Genomic DNA, 19823 nt, shown 5'->3' with positions numbered 1-19823 from the left:
CAGACACTACTTGCTAATATACAAAAATTGCACATTATTATTATTATTATTAAGCAATTACATGGGACTAAAAAGTTTTTTAAAAGAAATAATTTCTAGGAATTAGGAATTAGATTTCTGGGCTGTCGGCATCTAAGGCCACGTTAGCCCATCCCGTATGAAGGATGACGTCCCTTAGCGAGCCCACTGTACGATGAAAGGGAAGGAAGAAAGGATTAGGAAAGGAAGGAAGCAGCCTGGGACCATTATATTAGGTACGTCCATCCCGGCATTTGAATGGTATGAATGAACGAAACCCAAGAAAGACTTCACTCAAGATGGCAGGTCTGAAAAAGGAGTTACACTCTTTCGGCCGAGTGTCCCCACCAGGAGTCGAACCTGGGACCGCTCACCTCAAAGGCAAGAGCAGACATAATTTCTTCATAACGTTCACATTACAACTAACATATGAAAACTCGTCAAAACTTGTGGAACTTGCTCACATATTTCTAAACCGGCGTATTTTTTTTTTTTTGAGAGTAATTCGCTGACTACTTTCTCAATATCAACGTGGTGCCATTCTTCGCTTTCAGTGCTCTGGATTGGCAAAGGGCTCAACCAATGCCGTAACTTTTGCGGGGGAATGGGGAAACTGCCCCCCCCAATTAAGCTTCCAGTTGTTTGATAGGATTCATTTGAGTTAAAACTTTGTTGCTTTGTATGATGTGATATGAACAGGAACTTATAAATAAAGCTTGGAATAGGTTTACCACATAACAGAAAAAAAAAGAAACGAAAATGTGTTCCGAGCCTCATTCAGTAAAATGTGTCCTATTAGAGCCCCAGACAAAATATATATTTAGTAAGGCTTTCAACATATTGTCTCATTTAGTTAACTTGTGAAGCACCGTACTATTTTCAAAAGCATTGCAAATAATTTAAGATGTTTCTGCTGCCCCACTATCTGAACGAAATACATTCCTTTAAGATGTAGCATATAGGTAATCTGGATCTTACTTTAGTAAACCATCAACTGGCGTCCCAAGAAGTATCGAACACGTTTAGTAAGGATTTCACTTCAAATGCCATCATTATTCTAGGGGGCCTCAACTTGACATATTTTAGGAGGTCTAATTAATGTTTGGTCTTCCAAGAAAAAGCCCAAGTTACGGGGCTGAGCTCAATTTCATCTTCGACCTTGTTCTACGAATTTAAAATTTGATGGTTTTTAGTGTACTGAATGATCGCTCAGGATTGGCTTAGTCAGAGGCACAGTGAGATACAGTTGCAAAGAAGTACACAAATCCAGAACACTACTAACATAGGAAGCTATCTACGACTAAATAATTGGCTAATTAATTCCAAGTTAAAATTTCACTAAATTGTTTCTTCACTACTTATCGGAAACTTGTTAGTTGTTGCAACAAAAGGCAATACATTTTCCGAGTAGAATTCACTAAATCTATTATAGCTGGTTCCGTGATTTCTTTTTCCTCTAAGTAGAGTACTCTTGCAGTAATATGAAACCTGCAAAGTGCTTTTGAAGGTGTTGAATTTCAGTTTAGCGTCCCTTTCAGCAGCGAGGCTATGTGAGACGTGGACCTACTGATTAACGTGGAATCCGAACCACATGAGCTCCCGCCGGGAATCGAACCCGGGTCTCCCGCGCCAAGAGCGCGTACGCTAACCGCTTAGCCACGGAGGAACTCTGCAAAGTGCTTTTAACATCCAAACATTATAAAGTTATACTCCGAAACTTAAATACCGGGAGCCTGTTAGTTACGCCACTGCTTGAGAATACAGATTCTTTATTCATAGAAAGGAAACTTAATGACTACATATCAGGGTTGGCTGGTTTAAACCAATGTTTAAAGCAGCTGTTTTTTTTAAAAAAAGCAACTGGTTTAAACCAAATATCGAAAATGTTCGTAAAAGTGTAAGTGTTTGTAAAATCTTGTTGAACACACATTTTGGGTTATCACGTTTCACTCCCGTATATTATTCGTATTATATTCAGACCTAAATTCCCCATTCATTACTCAAAAAGATTATACTACAAAAGCAACTTTTTTTATGTAAGTTTATAAATGTTTGTTTTGTGATTTTTTTTGTAGTTATTATTGTTATGTAATTGCAATCAAAGAAACATTCTAAATATTGTTTTGTTTACTATTGATAAAATACATCGAAATGCCGTACTTTGTGTGTGTGTGGGGGGGGGAAGGAGGGTCATACAGACCCCACGAGAGGCATTTAGTGAAATGAGAAGTATCTTCGATATCTATTTATGTATAAATGAGTCTGAGCCAAAGTGGACTCAAATAATTCGTATTTTTGTGATATGCAAATTAAGTCGTTGTATTTCTTTAATTTGGACCAATAAAAGTCGTTGTTAACTAACTTGAATTTAAATTAGTTCGTTTGTACTCCGTAGTACTTTGAAATTGTCCATATGTAATTCAGTATAATGGTTTCACTTGTGCACTGTTTATCTTTTTGTCCTTCTGAAATGACTCTTGAGAGCTATATTAAGAAGCATGTAAAGATCAGTATAACGTATTTTTATCAAGATTCCTTCGTGAGTGAGTCGGCAGACGTATCGCATTTGTGGCCAATTAGTCCTGGTTCCGAGTTCAAATGGAGGACAATTTTTCTCGGATGTAACTCGAGAAGCAGTTTTTATTCCGCTTTAAGCTTATTGTGACCCCTTCCAGCATAACCCGACTGTTGCATAATAACATCAAGGCGAAACAAACTTATTTCTGTCCATATATGATATGAATATATAGAGCAAATTATTTAAACCAAAAAAACCTGGTTTAAACCAAAAAACCCGTTTTTTTTTTGTTTTTTCAATAAAAGCCATGGTTTTTGCCAACCCTGCTACATATACAGATGACGTTAGAACCATCCATTAGTATGCAAATCAAATTATTTATAAAACCATCCTTCTATTAAGATATTTCCAAAACGTATAACCTGGAAAGTAAATGTATTAACTCTGTAATTATGAAACTATGATGGGGAAACATTTTGGGCCGCAGGCTAAAGAAAAACGAAAAAATATAGGTGGGGCAATATAGTTAAAAAAAAAACAGTGATTGTATCACTTGTAAAACCAAGCTCTATTAATACTCGAAAGATCATGAAGGGGAATGTGATAAATGGTATTGTGAATGCATTTTTAAACATTTCTCATAATTTGGCTGGAAGTATAATCCACTGATTCTCAGAAGTGAAGTTATATTCGTCAGGTAATGAATCACGTCGTGGGCTGGGTGGAAACGTTTAAGGAGCTACATCTAATCCGCGGGCCATGCTTTGCCCATCACTGTCTTAAGACGTGAAGATAATAAGCCAAAGATGTGCAATTTTGAGTTCATGTACGTTTATTTAAAAGGTATTACGTGTTTCAAAATACTGACTTATTTTTACTTTTCAAAGTAAAGCATATAAAAGCTACTATTTGCTGCGATTGAATTATAACAATAAAACAATGTTTGTGAATAGACACTATAAAAAGATAATGTAAAGAAAGAAAAAAAAACAAATGGGTGCTTTGCCAGAAGTAGGGTTGTGTTGATGACAAATAGACTCTTGTGTACATATTTATACATGCAACCTGAAATATGATAAATATACACGAAAACTTGATCTTACTCACCAAGAACTTTCTCTAGCGAAACCTTAAAGAAAATTATCACTGCCAAACAGATGACATTGAAAACAGACTCTGTCGCGCCGAACAAATTTTTAAATTCAGCATCCATCTGAAATATAAAGATTTAATTGTTATACAAATTTATTCTATTAAATAATATATTTTACCTTTTTCTAGTCATGAAGTTCCAAAGTAGTTCATTGTCATAATGTTTTACTGCAATGTTAGAAATGCGCATACATGAATAATGTGAAGTAGCAATTAGACTCTTGTTCAGGCAAAGTAAACTATGATAAAACCAGGCAGATCGTGCTGTTACTGGTTGTACGTACAACTAATAAGTCATATATACCCGAAATTAGTATGATAAATTTTTACCTAATAACATTTAGTTTTATATTAATTTGGAAATAAAGGAAATGGGGGAATGAAGAAGTGGGAGGAAACGGGAGAACTCCGAGAAAACCCACGCACACGGTGTTTGTCTACTACAAAGTTCACTTGGCGGAAGTTGGGATCGAACGAAGAACACTATGCACCACCTCGGCCCTTGGTAAGACGGATTCAAAAGCACTGTATTGTCAGATTCATATCCTGACTGAAATGTACCAGTATAAAGTCCCAGCATTGTACGGACAAGACATTAACCAGGTTGAACTGCACCAAGCCAAAGAATCTAACCAGACGGTAAAGGGAGACAGTGATGGATGAGACGTATGAATAATAATACAAAAATAGGTACAATGAAGGAATTGACATGAAACTCGAAAAAACTAACCTTCTGTGCAACTCGCATACCTTCATTTTTCAGGCTCCCACACTTCCCAATGAGTAACGAAACCAACACCCGTGTTAAACAATAAGTAATTCAGCTGAAACAGCCACCGTAGTGTTCGTAGTTTGAGGGAAAGTTCCCTAGTCTAGGGAAATTTGATAGGTAAATTTAGCAAAAAGAAAAAAAGGGAATTTTTCGATAAAACGTGAAAAATTCAGGGGAATTCTCTAGTTGACTGATTAACGAACATCACTACTTAAATTGTTCTTTGTTATTCAGAAATACAATTGCAATAGTTTGTGTGCTGCAAGTAGCATAATTTGCACCCATTGTTAGCTAGTGGGGTGCACGGTGGCTCAGTGGGGAGCGCTTACCTCAGGTGCATGGTTTCCTTGGCACGATTTTCACCCAAGCAAGCTTGTGATAAACAACATTGTGTTTGTGGATTTTGTCGAGGTACTCCCGTTTCCTCCCACTTTCTCATTCTTCCATCATCATTCACTTGCTTTAATCATCGTCTCCCTTAACCTAAAGACATAATCATGGGATGTTAAACTGAAAGATTTCACTATATTTCATTTTGTTGGCTGTGTGTATACTTTTGAAGAAAAAAACGTAAAAATAGAAGGAAAAAGTAAATGAATAAAACAAATGTGGTTGGTAGCAGAAGCGTCATTTCAGATTTTGCTTGTGGGAGGGCAAGACCCCTTGATGTAAGAATATTTTGCGTTTTTCACTGACTACTATTCTACTCAAAAAATCTATATAAATCTCAATCTCAGGGGGTGCAATTACCCCTCCCTGCCCCCTAAATGACGCCACTGGTGGTAGTTCCCTTAATATAGCTAAATTAAAATTACTACATAACTTCTGTCATAAGTATTGGACACTCAACAAACAACGGAAAATTTGATAAAGTGAAAAGTTTGTGTCAGTCGAGGGAAATTTTCTTAAAGAAACCTACGAACAGTGCCACCAGGTTCGTCCTGCACTGACTCGGTTAGATAGTATTCATGCTTTTATTGCCACCTAGCACAAGTTTGTTCGTGTTTATGCCATACGTCCACACTGTATTTACATCGAGCCCTTCTGAAGTTAATCTGTATGTAGTACTGGAGCTTGTTATTTAGTGCTGCTAAAGAAAAAAAAATTAACCCAACCTGAGAATGTAAGAAATGTGTCAAAACTTGATAGAACAGTCTGCTCGAGTAAAGCCTGTGTTTTTTTTTTTTTTTTTTTACATTGTAGCTTTTATGCAACAGATACGGAATCCGTATTTATATGGCAATCGTAAAGGAATTGCAATTTTTCAACTAATACTTCTGGTGGTCCCTTGAAATTTTATCTGTGCAAGTGAGCAGGCCGGTAGCCAGCCCAAAAACGTAGGGGGGGGGATCCAACCATATTATAGTTCATTTGCAAGCCTACCGTGAACATTTTAGGCAGGCAGTAAAAATTTAGGAGCCCGACCCTCTAGACCCCCGCGTGTATACGGGCCTGCAAGTGAGGGCAAGGTTCTAGATTACTGGTCCCCCTTCCCATTGAGCAATAATAAAGACAGAAAACAACGTGCCCTGCGGGGCTCTAAACCGCCTTCACTCGCTAACGCTCGCTCGGCAATACTGTGTAGATTAAATGTATAAACTTTAGTAGAGAAAGAAACCAACCCAGCTACTAGGGGAACCAGTAGTCTATAACCTTTCCGCAAGGGAGTTTTTTCATGTCACCCGCCACAAATCTTTTAGGGGACAATAAGAAGGAAATTATTAAAAGAATTGTATTATAACAACAGTTATTTAGAGTGCAGCGCCCAAAGTAAACCTGCACGCCCCAATTCACCAAAAAAAAAAAAAGAAGTAAACCATTTACTGAATATATTGGAAAGTCGCATATCATTAACACAACAACTTTGTCTAAGATATAGAATGCCCAGAAGCATAGAGTGAGGCTTCCGGGCATTCTATCTGGGAACCAGTACCTAGAAGCATTACTCATTATTTTCGAAGGAAAATAATGGATTGTCCTGATTAACCGTCAATCGATTATCGCACACAAGCAATGTTGCATTCACACTTAAAACTAAATTCATGTTGTTAGCAGTACTTACCTGCGAAATCCTCTATCTTTTTGTCTTATAACATATTGTTAATAAATAAACAACACTGTTTTGAATGATCTCCATGTTGCTTTCTAACTTTCTCTTTATCCATCCGCTAAGTAGTTCCTCCATCAGCCAGAATGAGAACATATAGTTCAGGATTATAAAGGACTTTTGTGCTCTTATGTTAGCTTGTTCGTACTTGTTTTCCATAGTCTTGCATTTGCACACTGTCTTTTATATCTCACGATATTCAATGATATATTTATATCATAAAACAATATTTTTAAGACTACATTAGGCCTATTACTCGTTTTTGAGAACCAGTCTCTGACTCAAATATGCAACTAAATTTCCTCATTCTCATTTTTTGAGTTATTTTCTCCTCAAAATTGAGACTAATTTACTCAATTTTTTTTGAGTAGTAAAATGTATTCATTTTTGAATAAATCATTTTTAACAGTGTAGTTATGTTAAAGTAGTCAAGAAAGTATCGAACACATTTTTTAGGGCAGTAGAGGATTTATACAAAACGGAAAGGTAAGTGGAAATGATTTCTGTGAGGAAAGAAAGTGAATTGTTGGTAACAAAGATAAAAAACAACGTGCAATGCGGGGCTCTAACCCGCCTTCATTCGCTAACGCTCGCTCTGCGATGCTCTCTGAATTTAATGTTGGTAACGTAATTTAATGTATGAAACCATAAAACAACCGCATCGGAATAGAATATCGCAAAATAGTAGGTGCAAAAGCTGGCCCCCAATGCTAAAGAACACCCAAAATTAGCAAAGTACTAATTTACAAATGATGAAAAGGAACCATTTTGTAAAGTAATTTAGAATTATGTAGAAACAGAGATGAAGTACTATTAATAAACCCTGAAGCACCATTAGTAATAAACATCGGTCTGTCTCCTCTCTCTGACTCGAATTTCTGAAGAGGTACTCGGAATTCTTTTACATGTGAATTAACATCTGTATGCGCAAATGTTGATAAATTGGCGAGACATGTATCTTCTAGCATTTACCCAATCTAGTTGGTTTATAACATTTATAAATTTAATGTGTTTATAATATCAGTAATAGAGTCAAGTTGAGCAAATCCACTTACATATAAATTTAAACTGTTTAGTGGTTTAAAAGTATTAGGTCTTACTATATATTTTTCACACATATTTAATTGATAGAACATATTGTAAATAACTATACATTTATGCGTACTCTCAAAAAAATAATAAAGTGTTAATAAAGTAACATAGTTCCGTTCAGAATATACTTTTTAAAGAGTCCTCTGCGGACAGCAGAAATAATATGCTGTGATATAAAAATTAATACTACTTTTAAATCATAATATAGTAATAGAATGCAATAATCTTTCTGATTAAACATAAATTCCCGGATAAATTCCCATTTTGGGAATCTTCCCGGGAATATTCCCAGAGAATATTCCGAAAAATATCTTCCCGGGAATTTACCCATCACTACCTAGGACAGGGTTTCTAAACCTGGGGTGTCGCGACCCCTAAGGGAGTCACGAAGATAAGTAGAATCTAATACCAGAAAATATTTTAAAATATCCTTTTGAACTGCGTTTTGATAGGCATATTTTTATTTTTATATAGACTGTTAAGAACAACAAAAAGTAGTTCTGCTAAACATTTTCAAGAGGTGCAGAGTTGTTTAAAAATCAATTTCAAAGAAAGAGGTACTTTCTTTGAAATTAATAAGAATTGTATATTCTACCACTAGAAAAATGCAGTGCAACAAACCTGCATATTGAAATATAATTGAAATTGAAAACTAATGAGATAGTTCATTCCTGTTGTGCTTAACAGAAATTTTAGCGGAAAGTTTTTTTTTAAAGGGAAATGCGGCACCGAAATGATTGACTCCTAACGTGTTTTTATGCAGATTGGATCTCATATATATAATAGGTGTAATAACGAGGGTGGGGGCAAAATCCAAAAGGTCAAAATTCAAGCAAAATTTTAGGGAGACAAACAAAATCCAATGGACTGAATCATATGAGTGAGTGGATATATCAGTGCACACCCTATTTTTTCATCTATTGTCATATATTCTAAAATGTTATATCAAAATTTTCAATTTACTGAACTAACACTTTTAATATTGAAAACTCAATAAAACATAAAAATATTATAACAGAAGGGTAGATTCGTATTAATTACTTTCACACATACCGATATGAAAATTTTGGGGCATTCCGAATTAATACATTTAATATGTTTATTATATTTGAAATACGTTCAGCATATTACTGTAAAATCATCCATTTTAATTTGATGTTATATGAGTTTTTTTTTTTTTTTAATTTTCATGTGTGGGGTAGCATATAGCAGTTTTTTTTTTTAATTTTGAGTATTGAATATTTATTTATTTTAGTTCTGAATTACTGATCAAGATTAGCTTTAGCGAGTGTTGCCAAATTTCAATTGAATTAACAATTAACAATTATTCTGTAAATTTAATTGTTATTTGCAATTAACAATTGAAGTAAGTAATGGTTAATTGCTAATTGCAATTGGCCATTAATTATGGAGAATCAATTGTAATTAATCAATTGATTGAATGTAATTGCACTGGAAATTAATTGCATTTGAATTCAGTCATTCAATTGCAATTGAAATTAATTGGCAATTAATTCAATTCCAATTGATTTAAGCAGCAATTACTTTCAATTGATTGATCAATTGCAATTGATTTTCACTGATTAATTTTCGACACTGTAGTTCAGAGAGGGCGTGGGACAATGAAAACTTTAGCCACGACCAATTGACTCACCACCCATCGCGACCCATGACCCATCGCGACACATGACCCACTCTGACCCACCAACCACCGTGAACCACTCTCACCCACTGTAACCCACAGACCCACCAAAACCCATTGTCATCAACTCTGACCCATGATTCACGCTCTCTTCTGTACTGACTAAAGAGTTTTAACAAGTAATAAAACAAGCCTATGAAAGTATCACTCATAGGAGTTTGAATTTCTACGTTCAATCGCTCAAGCACCGCTCAGTTACAATAACGGCGTATCTGACCTTTCTCATATAAATAAAATAAAGAGTTTGTTTGTGTCTGTCTATATATATCTTTCTGCGGCCTGTGGACTAGACGAGTGGACCGATTTTTTTCAAAATTTGGTCACGGGTAGCTTGGTCTAGGGCCCAGATCAAGGCGAAGAGTTTTTTTTTTCGAACTAGGGGGGATTCAAGGAGACGTTTACTGTGACCGGCCTGGGGACCAGACAAGTTGACCGAGAGTAACCAAATGTTGGTCAAGGGTACCTTGGTCCAGATCGCAGATCAAGGCGAAGATCTTTTGACAAAATTCGAACAAGGGGGTCTCAGGGGGGCGTTTACCGGGACATGTAAAAGTAGTAGAAAATGACCGATATTAATGTCCAATCGCATTAACTTCCAAATTCACCCTATTCGTTTGCTGGCCGGGTGTCAAGGAGGGGAGGGATACCGAAACGTAAAAGTAATCCAAAATGACCGATATTAGTGTCAAATCCATAGTTTTCGCAGTCGCTAAGATCAATGGTGACACTACCATTAGTGATGGCTTTCAAATTCATCCATCGTTGAGCTCCTCCGTGGGTAAGCGGTTAGCGTACGCGCCTTTGGCGTGGGGGACCCGGGTTCAATTCCTGGCGGGAGCTCATGTGGTTCGGATTCCACGTTAATCAGTAGGTCCACGTCTCATATAGCCTCGCTGCTGAAAGGGACGCTAAACTAAAATCAACTCAACTCATCCATCGTTGTATGCGGGCCTTGGGTCACCAGAGTGGGGAAATCCGAGACATGAAAAAAATATCGAAAATAACCGATATTAATGTCAAATTTATAGTTTTCGGGGTCGCTGAGCTCAATGATGAAACTCAAGACCGCGTTTACTTTCACATTTAGCTTCCATCAGCTAAGGAACGGGAGCATTATAAAGGTTATCACGAGACATGTAAAATTAATCCACGATGACCTTTATTAGTGACAAATCCGTAGTTTTCGCGGTCGCTGAGGTCAATGGTGCTACTTTCATTAGAGATGATTTTCAAATTTAGCCACCACTGTATGCGGGCCGGGAGTCAGCGGGGGTGGAGAATTGCGAGACATGTAAAAATAATTGAAAATAACCGATATTAGTGTCAAATCCATAGTTTTCGCTGTCGCTGAGATAAATGGTGATATTTCCACAGGCGTTGACTTCCAAATACAGCCCGCATCGGCTGCGGGCCAGAGGCGTTGTTTTTTCAAAATTGGAATCAGAGGATCATATGGGCTATAACCGGGATATGTAAAAAGTGGTAGAAAATGGCAGATGTTAGTGTCACATTCATAGTTTTCGCGGTATCGGCTAGGGGCCAGAGGAGTTTTGTTTTCACCATTCGATCCAAGGGGATCTGATGGGGCGTTCACCGGGACATGTAAGAGCAGTAGAAAAAGACCAATATTTGTGTCGAATCAATATTCATCGGGGTTGCTCAGATGTATAGTGACACACCGATAGTGTTTACGTTCAAATTCAACCCCCATCGGCCTTCCCAATGAAAACACATGTACGTTGTTGGATATATATTGGCGAAGAACGGGCATAACAGCTAGTACGAAATGGTAAAGTGTTTGTCATGGACCAAATTACAATGAATTCAATTATATAGATAATTTTTATAATTATCATTGATAATTAAGTCTCAAATCAACGTAAAGAAGATCAGCGTAAAGGAAAAATGTATAAAATTCTCAATATAATTAAGCGTACCGTACAAACTTGAAATGTCCATGTAATTAAGCTAAATTTCCATTTTGTGTCGTTTTGTGCGCCTATTTCCACGTTTTGTGCGACACCGGAAATGGGTCAATGTTATACTACAAATATGGCGGAACAAGTTAATGCTGTTCCATCAGGAACGATTTCGAGGTCGTTTTCTTCATATTGTCCTGCACGTGTTTTCTAAGCCTATTTACACGTTTTCTAAGCCTATTTCCACGTTTTGTGAATCAATGATAGTGGGTCAAAATGGGCATTCAACGTGGGAAGAAAAACGACTCACTCTCCCACCAGAATCGAATTTCGAGGTCGCTTTTTCCGCATTGTTTAGTGCATGTTTTGTACAGTTTCTGGGCCTATTTCCACGTTTTGTGCGCCACCAAACGTGGGTCAAAGAGGACCTACAAATAGGAAAGAGAAAGACCTATTCATTCCAATTTCAAGGCCCATTTTGACTCACTTCGCCTGATACACTACGCGACACAAATCATGCATAAAAAATGTGAAGGAAACGACCTCGAAATTCGATGGTGACGGAACAGCATTAAGTTATTCCGCTATACTTGTAAGCCATTTTGACTCATTTTCGTTGTTGCACTAAAGTGGAAATAGGAGCACAAAACAGTACAAAATAGGCGCTATACGATGCGAAAGAAGCGAACTCCAAATTCGATAGTGCCGGAACAATGGCTCTTTTTCCTGACACCTTGATGAACCATTTTGACTCATTTCTGGTGATGCTTAAAACGTGGAAGTAGGCGAACAGAACGGTACAGAATACATACTAAACGATGTGAAGGAAACGTCATCCAAATTCGTTGGTGGCGGAATAGGATTAACTTGTTTCGTTATATTCGTAGTCCATTTTTACCCACTTTCAGTGACGCACAAAACGTACAAAACAGGCACTAAACGATGCGAAAGAAACGACCCCGAAATTTGATAGCGGCGGAACAGTGAGCCATTTAACTCCTACTTCAAAGGCCTGTTTAACTCACCTCGGGTGATGCACAAGACGAGACATAGGTGCAGAAAACTTGTTTAAAAAGGCATTAAACGATGCGAAAGAAACGATCTAGAAATTCGATAGTGTCGGAACAGTGGGTCATTTTTGTCACACCTTGGAGTCCCATCTTGACACACTTCTGGTGACGCACAAAACGTTGAAATAGGGACACAAAACGGAACAAAACAGGCACTACTCAATGCGAAAGGAAGAACCTCGAAATTCGGTAGTGGCGGAGAGTGAGTCATTTAACCCCCACTTTTAAGGCCGGTTTAACCCACTTCCGGTGACGCACAAGGCAAGGAAGTAAACACAAAAAACTTTTTAAAAATAGGCAGTAAACGATGGCAAAGAAACGACCTAGAAATTCGATAGTGTCTCAACAGTGGGTCATTTTCGTCACACTTTGAAGGCCCATTTTGACACTATTCTGGTGGCGCACAAAACGTGGAAATAAGGGCTCGAAACGGCCGAAACATTCACTAGTCAATGCGAAAGGAAGGACCTCAAAATTCGGTAGTGGCGGAGCAGTGGATCATTTTCGTCTCACTTTCGAGGCCCATTTTGACCGTCTTCCAGTGACGCACAAAACGTCGAAATAGGCGCACAAAAGGGTACGAATTTTGTGAAATTAACGACCTCGAAATTCGATAGGGACGGAAAAGGGCGCGGATCCTGGGGGTCGAGGGCCCCCCAAAGCTCATATGGGCCTCGGCATTTTATTTATGTATATAAATATCTGGCATAATTGGAATTCAATTTGTCTTAAAATCTTCATATATGCCTCATGCATCGGAATGGGCCCCCGAAACTTACAGAGAAATCGGCACCCTTGATGGCGGAACTCTTGGTCATTTTCATCCCATCTTTGAAGCCAATTTTGACCCACTTCCGGTGACGCACGAAATGTGGTAATAAACACATAAAGCGACACAAAACACGCACAAAAATGAAAAACTAAGTCCAATTTTGTAGCCAAAGTAGAAGCCCAACCGGGATATTGATGACAACCGGCTCGGCTCGATTCAACTGAGCGAACAGCTTGAGCTGGCTTGGTTGGTATGACCCATCGACTGGGCTCAATTGAGCCTTGTTGAGTCGGCTCGGTAGGGACGAGTCATCGACTCGGCTCGATTGGAGACAATGACTGAGTAGTAATCGCGTCACTTTGCCTCACTTTGGACTTTGACCCCGACCTTTATGACGTCATAGGTCAAAGGTCAATGACCTTGGCCCGGGGTCAATGACCTAGGGTACATAGGACCACCCCCTCTAAATTTTGGCAGGGGTACCTTGGCCCACCCCCTAAATTTTGACAGGGGTACATAGGACCACCACCCTTAAATTTTGGAAATTGCCAAATCTAAAAATTTGGTGTGGTAGCCTAGGACCATAGTATGTACCTCTATCAGTATTGGGGGTCTATGTCGTTCCCTTTTATGGGTAAAAAAATTGCCAAAAAGTCAAATTTCGGGGTTTTTGACCTAATGTATCCCCTTTGATGAGGTGTTATTACCTTATATAGTTATATGGGCGTATACAGGGGTCCATTCCCTTTCATAAGACATGGGTATATTAATGCACCCCTTGAAAAATTTGGGAGGGGTACCTTGGCCCACCCCTTAAATTTTGGAAATTGCCCAATTTAAACATTGGGTATTATAGTATAGGACCCTAATATGTATCATAATAAATTTGGGTGGTCCACCTCATTCCCTTCTAGGGGTACAAAATTGCCAAAATATAAACGTAAGCAATACGTTGTACCACGTGTTTGGTCTTTTGGCCCAATTTATCCTCTTGGATGAGGTTCTATTACCTTATATGGTTATATGGTTATGTATAGGGGTCTATTCCCTATCATAAGACATAGGTACATTTGTGCACTCCTTTAAAAATTTTGTTAGGGGTACTTTGGCCCACCCCTTTAATTTTTGAAATTGCCAAATCTAAAAATTTGGTATGGTAGCCTAGGACCATAGTATGTACCTCTATCAGTATTGGGTGTCTATGTCGTTCCCTTTCATGGATAAAAAATCGCCAAAAATTCAAATTTCGGGGTTTTTTGACCTAATTTATCCCCTTGGATGAGGTGTTATTACCTTATATAGTTATATGGGCGTATACAGGGGTCCATTACCTTTCATAAGATATGGGTATATTTGTGCACTCCTTTAAAAATTTGGGAGGGGTACTTTGGCCCACCCCTTAAATTTTGGAAATTGCCCAATTTAAACATTGGGTATTATAGTACCGGATCCTAACATGTATTATGATAAATTTGGATGGTCCACCTCGTTTCCTTCTAGGGGTACAAAATTGTCAAAATATAAATGTAAGCCATACGTTGTACCACGTGTTTGGTCTTTTGGCCCAATTTATCCTCTTGGATGAGGTTCTATTACCTTATATGGTTATATGGTTATGTATAGGGGTCTATTCCCTATCATAAGACATAGGTACATTTGTGCACTCCTTTAAAAATTTGGGAGGGGTACTTTGGCCCACCCCTTAAATTTTAGAAATTGCTCATTTTATATATTTGGTATTATAGTACTGGACCCTAACATGTATTATGATAAATTTGGGTGGTCCACCTCGTTCCCTTTTAGGGGTACAAATTGCCAAAATATAAACGTAAGCAATACGTTGTACCACGTGTTTGGTTTTCGACCTAATTTATCTCCTTGGATGAGGTCCTATTACCTTATATGATTATATGGTCATGTATAGGGGTCCATTCCATATCCCCTTAAATTTTGGAAATTTTCCAATTTAAGCATTCGGTATCATAGTACATGACCTCAACATGTATCATGATAAATTTGGGTGGTCCATCTTGTTCCCTTTCATGGGTAAAAATTACTAAAATATAAACATAAGCAATATGTTGTACCAAGCGTTTGGTTTTTGGCCCAATTTCTTCCCTTTGATGGGGTTCTATTACCTTATATGGTTATATGGTCATGTATATGGGTTCATTTCCTATCATAAGACATGGGTACATTGACGCACCCCTTGAAAAATTTGGGAGGGGTATCTTGGCTCATCCACTCGGTTTTAGAAATTGTTTTAATATAAGCATTTGGTATCATAGTACAGGACTTCAATATGTATCACTATAAATTTGGATGGTCCACATCGTTCCCTTTCATGGGTAAAGAACTACCAAAAATCGAATTTCGGAGGTTATTGACACCTATTTAGCACGTTATATGGTTTATTACCTTTATATGTTTATGTTCCCTTTTAAATTTGGGAATTATCAAATAACAAAATTCGGTAAACATTTTCTAGGACCCATTGGTGTTCCTCTTATGGCCAAATATTCAAAATTTAAATGTTATTGACCGGCTTTATTACAGGATTTATTACTTTTTCATAAGACACAGGTGTATTTGTGTACCAATCTTAAATTTTGGGAGGGGGTACATTTCTTATTGTCATATCAATAATTGGTAAATGTTCTTTGGGTAAATCATTGTGATCACGTGATCAGTTATTGACCTATGATGGGATTAGGAGTCCAGGACATTGGTACATTGAAACTTTGTAGGATAATTTGAGAATGCGTCATTGGTATTGATTATTACAGCCAAATATAAACGTAAGCAAGACGTTGTACCACGTGATTGACCTTGATGAGGTAGTGTACAGGGATACATAGCTAACCTTATTGAAACTTATGACTCATAGTCTTAAGGGAATACATGCTACAACACTGGCAAAGTTATTGTTGATGCAATTTGATTGGCTGATCATTATCTTTCCTGCAATCTGATTGGCTGATCACTATCTTTCGTGCAATCTGATTGGTTGATGAGTTTTAAATCTTTGCTGAATTCAGTTTTTAAGTTTTGTTTTACATTTAAAAATCTTGTTTTCGTTCAACATTTTGCACTCAATGATAAATATGATCAAAACCGTTTATTTGTTAATCGAATAGTTAAAAACCGGATAAAGTTTGACGGTTAACCGTGAAACGTAAAAATTTTTTAGTTTGAATTTTTTTTTGCTTTAAACATTTTGTTTGAAAATTCTTGCTTTCAAATTTTTTGTTTGAATTTTTTGTTTGAAACTTTGGTTTGACATTTTTTCGTGTGATATTTTTAGTTTAAAAATTTTTGTTTCGAAAGTTTTGTTTGAAAATTTTGTTTCAAAATTTTGTTTGAAACTTTTGGTTTGAAATTTTTGTTTGAAAAAATTTTTTGTTTGAAATTTTTTTGTTTGAAATTTTTTTCGTTTGAAAATTTTGTTTCAAAGATTTTTGTTTGAAATTTTTTGTTTCAAAGTTTGGTTTGACATTTTTAAAGTTTGTGCACTCATTAGTAAAGAACCGGAACTGTTTAGAACTAAAACCTCTGGCAACATTGTGGTGCAATAGTACACGTCAGAACATGTTGCAATAGTACACGTCAGAACATGATAATGCAACGTCATCAGTTTTGCATCATATATAAGTATCGTTCGCGTTAGTATTCATGATAACATCATCATGGCTACTTGTCTGCAGTTTCTAAACTCACGTGATGTGATGAAATCATTTACCAAGATTACTGATTTACAACAAAATATACCTTATAGAATCTTAGCTAGCCAAATGATCCCTACAAAGTTTGGATTAAGAATCGTAGTGAAGCTTGAAAATGATAAGAATATAATTTTACCAGCAAGATATTTACCCATGGAAGCATCAAAACAAGAAGAACTGCTGCGTTTGTTAAATACTGGATCTGTATTTTTATGTTACAAAGGATGCTTGGGTCGAAGTCATCAATTTGAATTTAGTACACAGCCAGATTCGTCAGCAATTGTGATGAAATCATGAATCATAGTTGTATGAATTTGGTTGGTCGGCATGACGTCAGCAACTGTGATGAAATCATGAATTCAAACGTCAGCACATTCCTTACCAATGACGTCAGCAATAACTATAAACCAGCAAATACAGTGTCATCCCACGAAATCATTTGAGCAAGTGCTTTTCAGGAGGAAAGATGTGTACTTCTAACGATAAAGAATTCATCTTCGGAAGCTATTATCCAATAAATATATTTCAAACAAAACATGTGATGATTGGTATCAGTGCTAGAACATTTGAACCTGTGATTCGATTGGGCAAAGCAGAACAATTTGGTGTACAACTGACCTGTGAAGAATGGCACGAATCGACCAAATGAACGATGAGCTAAATGTGACCATAGTCAAATCATTAGGCTCAAATCATGAAGTGGTGCTGCGTACAGTCCTCGAAGAGAAGATGGTGCTGTTACGTAAAAAGAGTACATTCCATGTCCCTCGCAACATGGTGTATCTAACACAAACTGAATGAAACAAATTCATCAGCGTATTTCAGTGTGTGAAACATGCAGTGGAAGTGTGCAACAAAACAAGTATATTCCTGAAAAAGTACTATTTTGAAAAATGTGTTATGCATATTGTACAACATGTATCTAGATATTGTGATGGTTGTCAACATCGTTCGTGGGTGCATAACTGTATTGATAAACAGTTTATTTGTGATCAAATGGACATTGAGTTTCCACCAATTGATATTGCATTAGACCTTAAAAGACTTCAACTGGAATTAAAATTATATGCTAAAGACAAACTAGTGCAAGAAGTTCAAAATACATTGTATCGACAATATCCAGAACCACTATCTGGTATGGATGTATGTGGAGTGTAATAAAATGATCCATTTCAATGAATTGTGTTTTTTCATTTCAAGTACAAACCCATATTCTGACGTGTACTATTGCACCACAATGTTGTCAAAGGTTTTTGTTCTAAACAGTTCCGGTTCTTTACTAATGGGTGCACAAACTTTTAAAAATGTCAAACCAAACTTTGAAACAAAAATTTAGAACAAAAATCTTTGAAACAAAATTTTGAAACGAAAAAAAATTCAAACAAAAAATTTCAAACGAAAAAAATTCAAACAAAATTTTGAAGCGAAAAAATTTCAAACGAAAAAATTTCAAACAAAAAATTTGGAAACGAAAAATTTCAAAACAAAAAATTTCGAACAAAAAATTTTCAAACAAAATTTTGCAACAAAAAAAAATTTCAAACAAAAAAATTTTCAAACAAAAAATTTTGAAACAAATTTCAAACAAAATTCTGAAACAAAAAATTCAAACAAATTTGAAACAAGAGTTTTCAAACAAAAACTTTCAAACAAAAAATTTTCAAACTAAAAAATTTTACGTTTCACGGTTAACCGTCAAACTTTATCCGGTTTTTAACTATTCGATTAACAAATAAACGGTTTTGATCATATTTATCATTGAGTGCAAAATGTTGAACGAAAACAAGATTTTTAAATGTAAAACAAAACTTAAAAACTGAATTCAGCAAAGATTTAAAACTCATCAACCAATCAGATTGCACGAAAGATAGTGATCAGCCAATCAGATTGCAGGAAAGATAGTGATCAGCCAATCAAATTGCATCAACAATAACTTTGCCAGTGTTGTAGCATGTATTCCCTTAAGACTATGAGTCATAAGTTTCAATAAGGTTAGCTATGTATCCCTGTACACTACCTCATCAATGTCAATCACGTGGTACAACGTCTTGCTTACGTTTATATTTGGCTGTAATAATCAATACCAATGACGCATTCTCAAATTATCCTACAAAGTTTCAATGTACCAATGTCCTGGACTCCTAATCCCATCATAGGTCAATAACTGATCACGTGATCACAATGATTTACCCAAAGAACATTTACCAATTATTGATATGACAATAAGAAATGTACCCCCTCCCAAAATTTAAGATTGGTACACAAATACACCTGTGTCTTATGAAAAAAGTAATAAATCCTGTAATAAAGCCGGTCAATAACATTTAAATTTTGAATATTTGGCCATAAGAGGAACACCAATGGGTCCTAGAAAATGTTTACCGAATTTTGTTATTTGATAATTCCCAAATTTAAAAGGGAACATAAACATATAAAGGTAATAAACCATATAACGTGCTAAATAGGTGTCAATAACCTCCGAAATTCGATTTTTGGTAGTTCTTTACCCATGAAAGGGAACGATGTGGACCATCCAAATTTATAGTGGTACATATTGAAGTCCTGTACTATGATACCAAATGCTTATATTAAAACAATTTCTAAAACCGAGTGGATGAGCCAAGATACCCCTCCCAAATTTTTCAAGGGGTGCGTCAATGTACCCATGTCTTATGATAGGAAATGAACCCATATACATGACCATATAACCATATAAGGTAATAGAACCCCATCAAAGGGAAGAAATTGGGCCAAAAACCAAACGCTTGGTACAACATATTGCTTATGTTTATATTTTAGTAATTTTTACCCATGAAAGGGAACAAGATGGACCACCCAAATTTATCATGATACATGTTGAGGTCATGTACTATGATACCGAATGCTTAAATTGGAAAATTTCCAAAATTTAAGGGGATATGGAATGGACCCCTATACATGATCATATAACCATATAAGGTAATAGGACCTCATCCAAGG

The 19823-nt window shown here is 36.5% G+C and overlaps 1 long non-coding RNA gene across 1 annotated transcript in view; it reads right to left on the bottom strand.

The window, feature by feature from the left end:
- LOC145684669 (uncharacterized) overlaps positions 1–6614 on the bottom strand; it is an 8296-nt gene extending 1682 nt beyond the window's left edge. The window contains exons 1-2 of the long non-coding RNA XR_014131355.1: positions 6523–6614; positions 3644–3749 (exon numbers count right to left, since the gene is read on the bottom strand). This is a non-coding gene — a long non-coding RNA (uncharacterized LOC145684669). The remainder of the gene's footprint in view (positions 1–3643; positions 3750–6522) is intronic.
- Between the last annotated feature and the right edge of the window lie 13209 nt (positions 6615–19823).

Source organism: Thermobia domestica, chromosome 5 (assembly GCF_964235325.1).
Source record: "Thermobia domestica chromosome 5, izTheDome1.hap1.1, whole genome shotgun sequence".
Classification (NCBI taxonomy): domain Eukaryota; kingdom Metazoa; phylum Arthropoda; class Insecta; order Zygentoma; family Lepismatidae; genus Thermobia; species Thermobia domestica.
The sequence above is the reverse complement of the archived record's forward strand: the minus strand, read 5'-3'. Positions and strand labels throughout refer to the sequence as shown.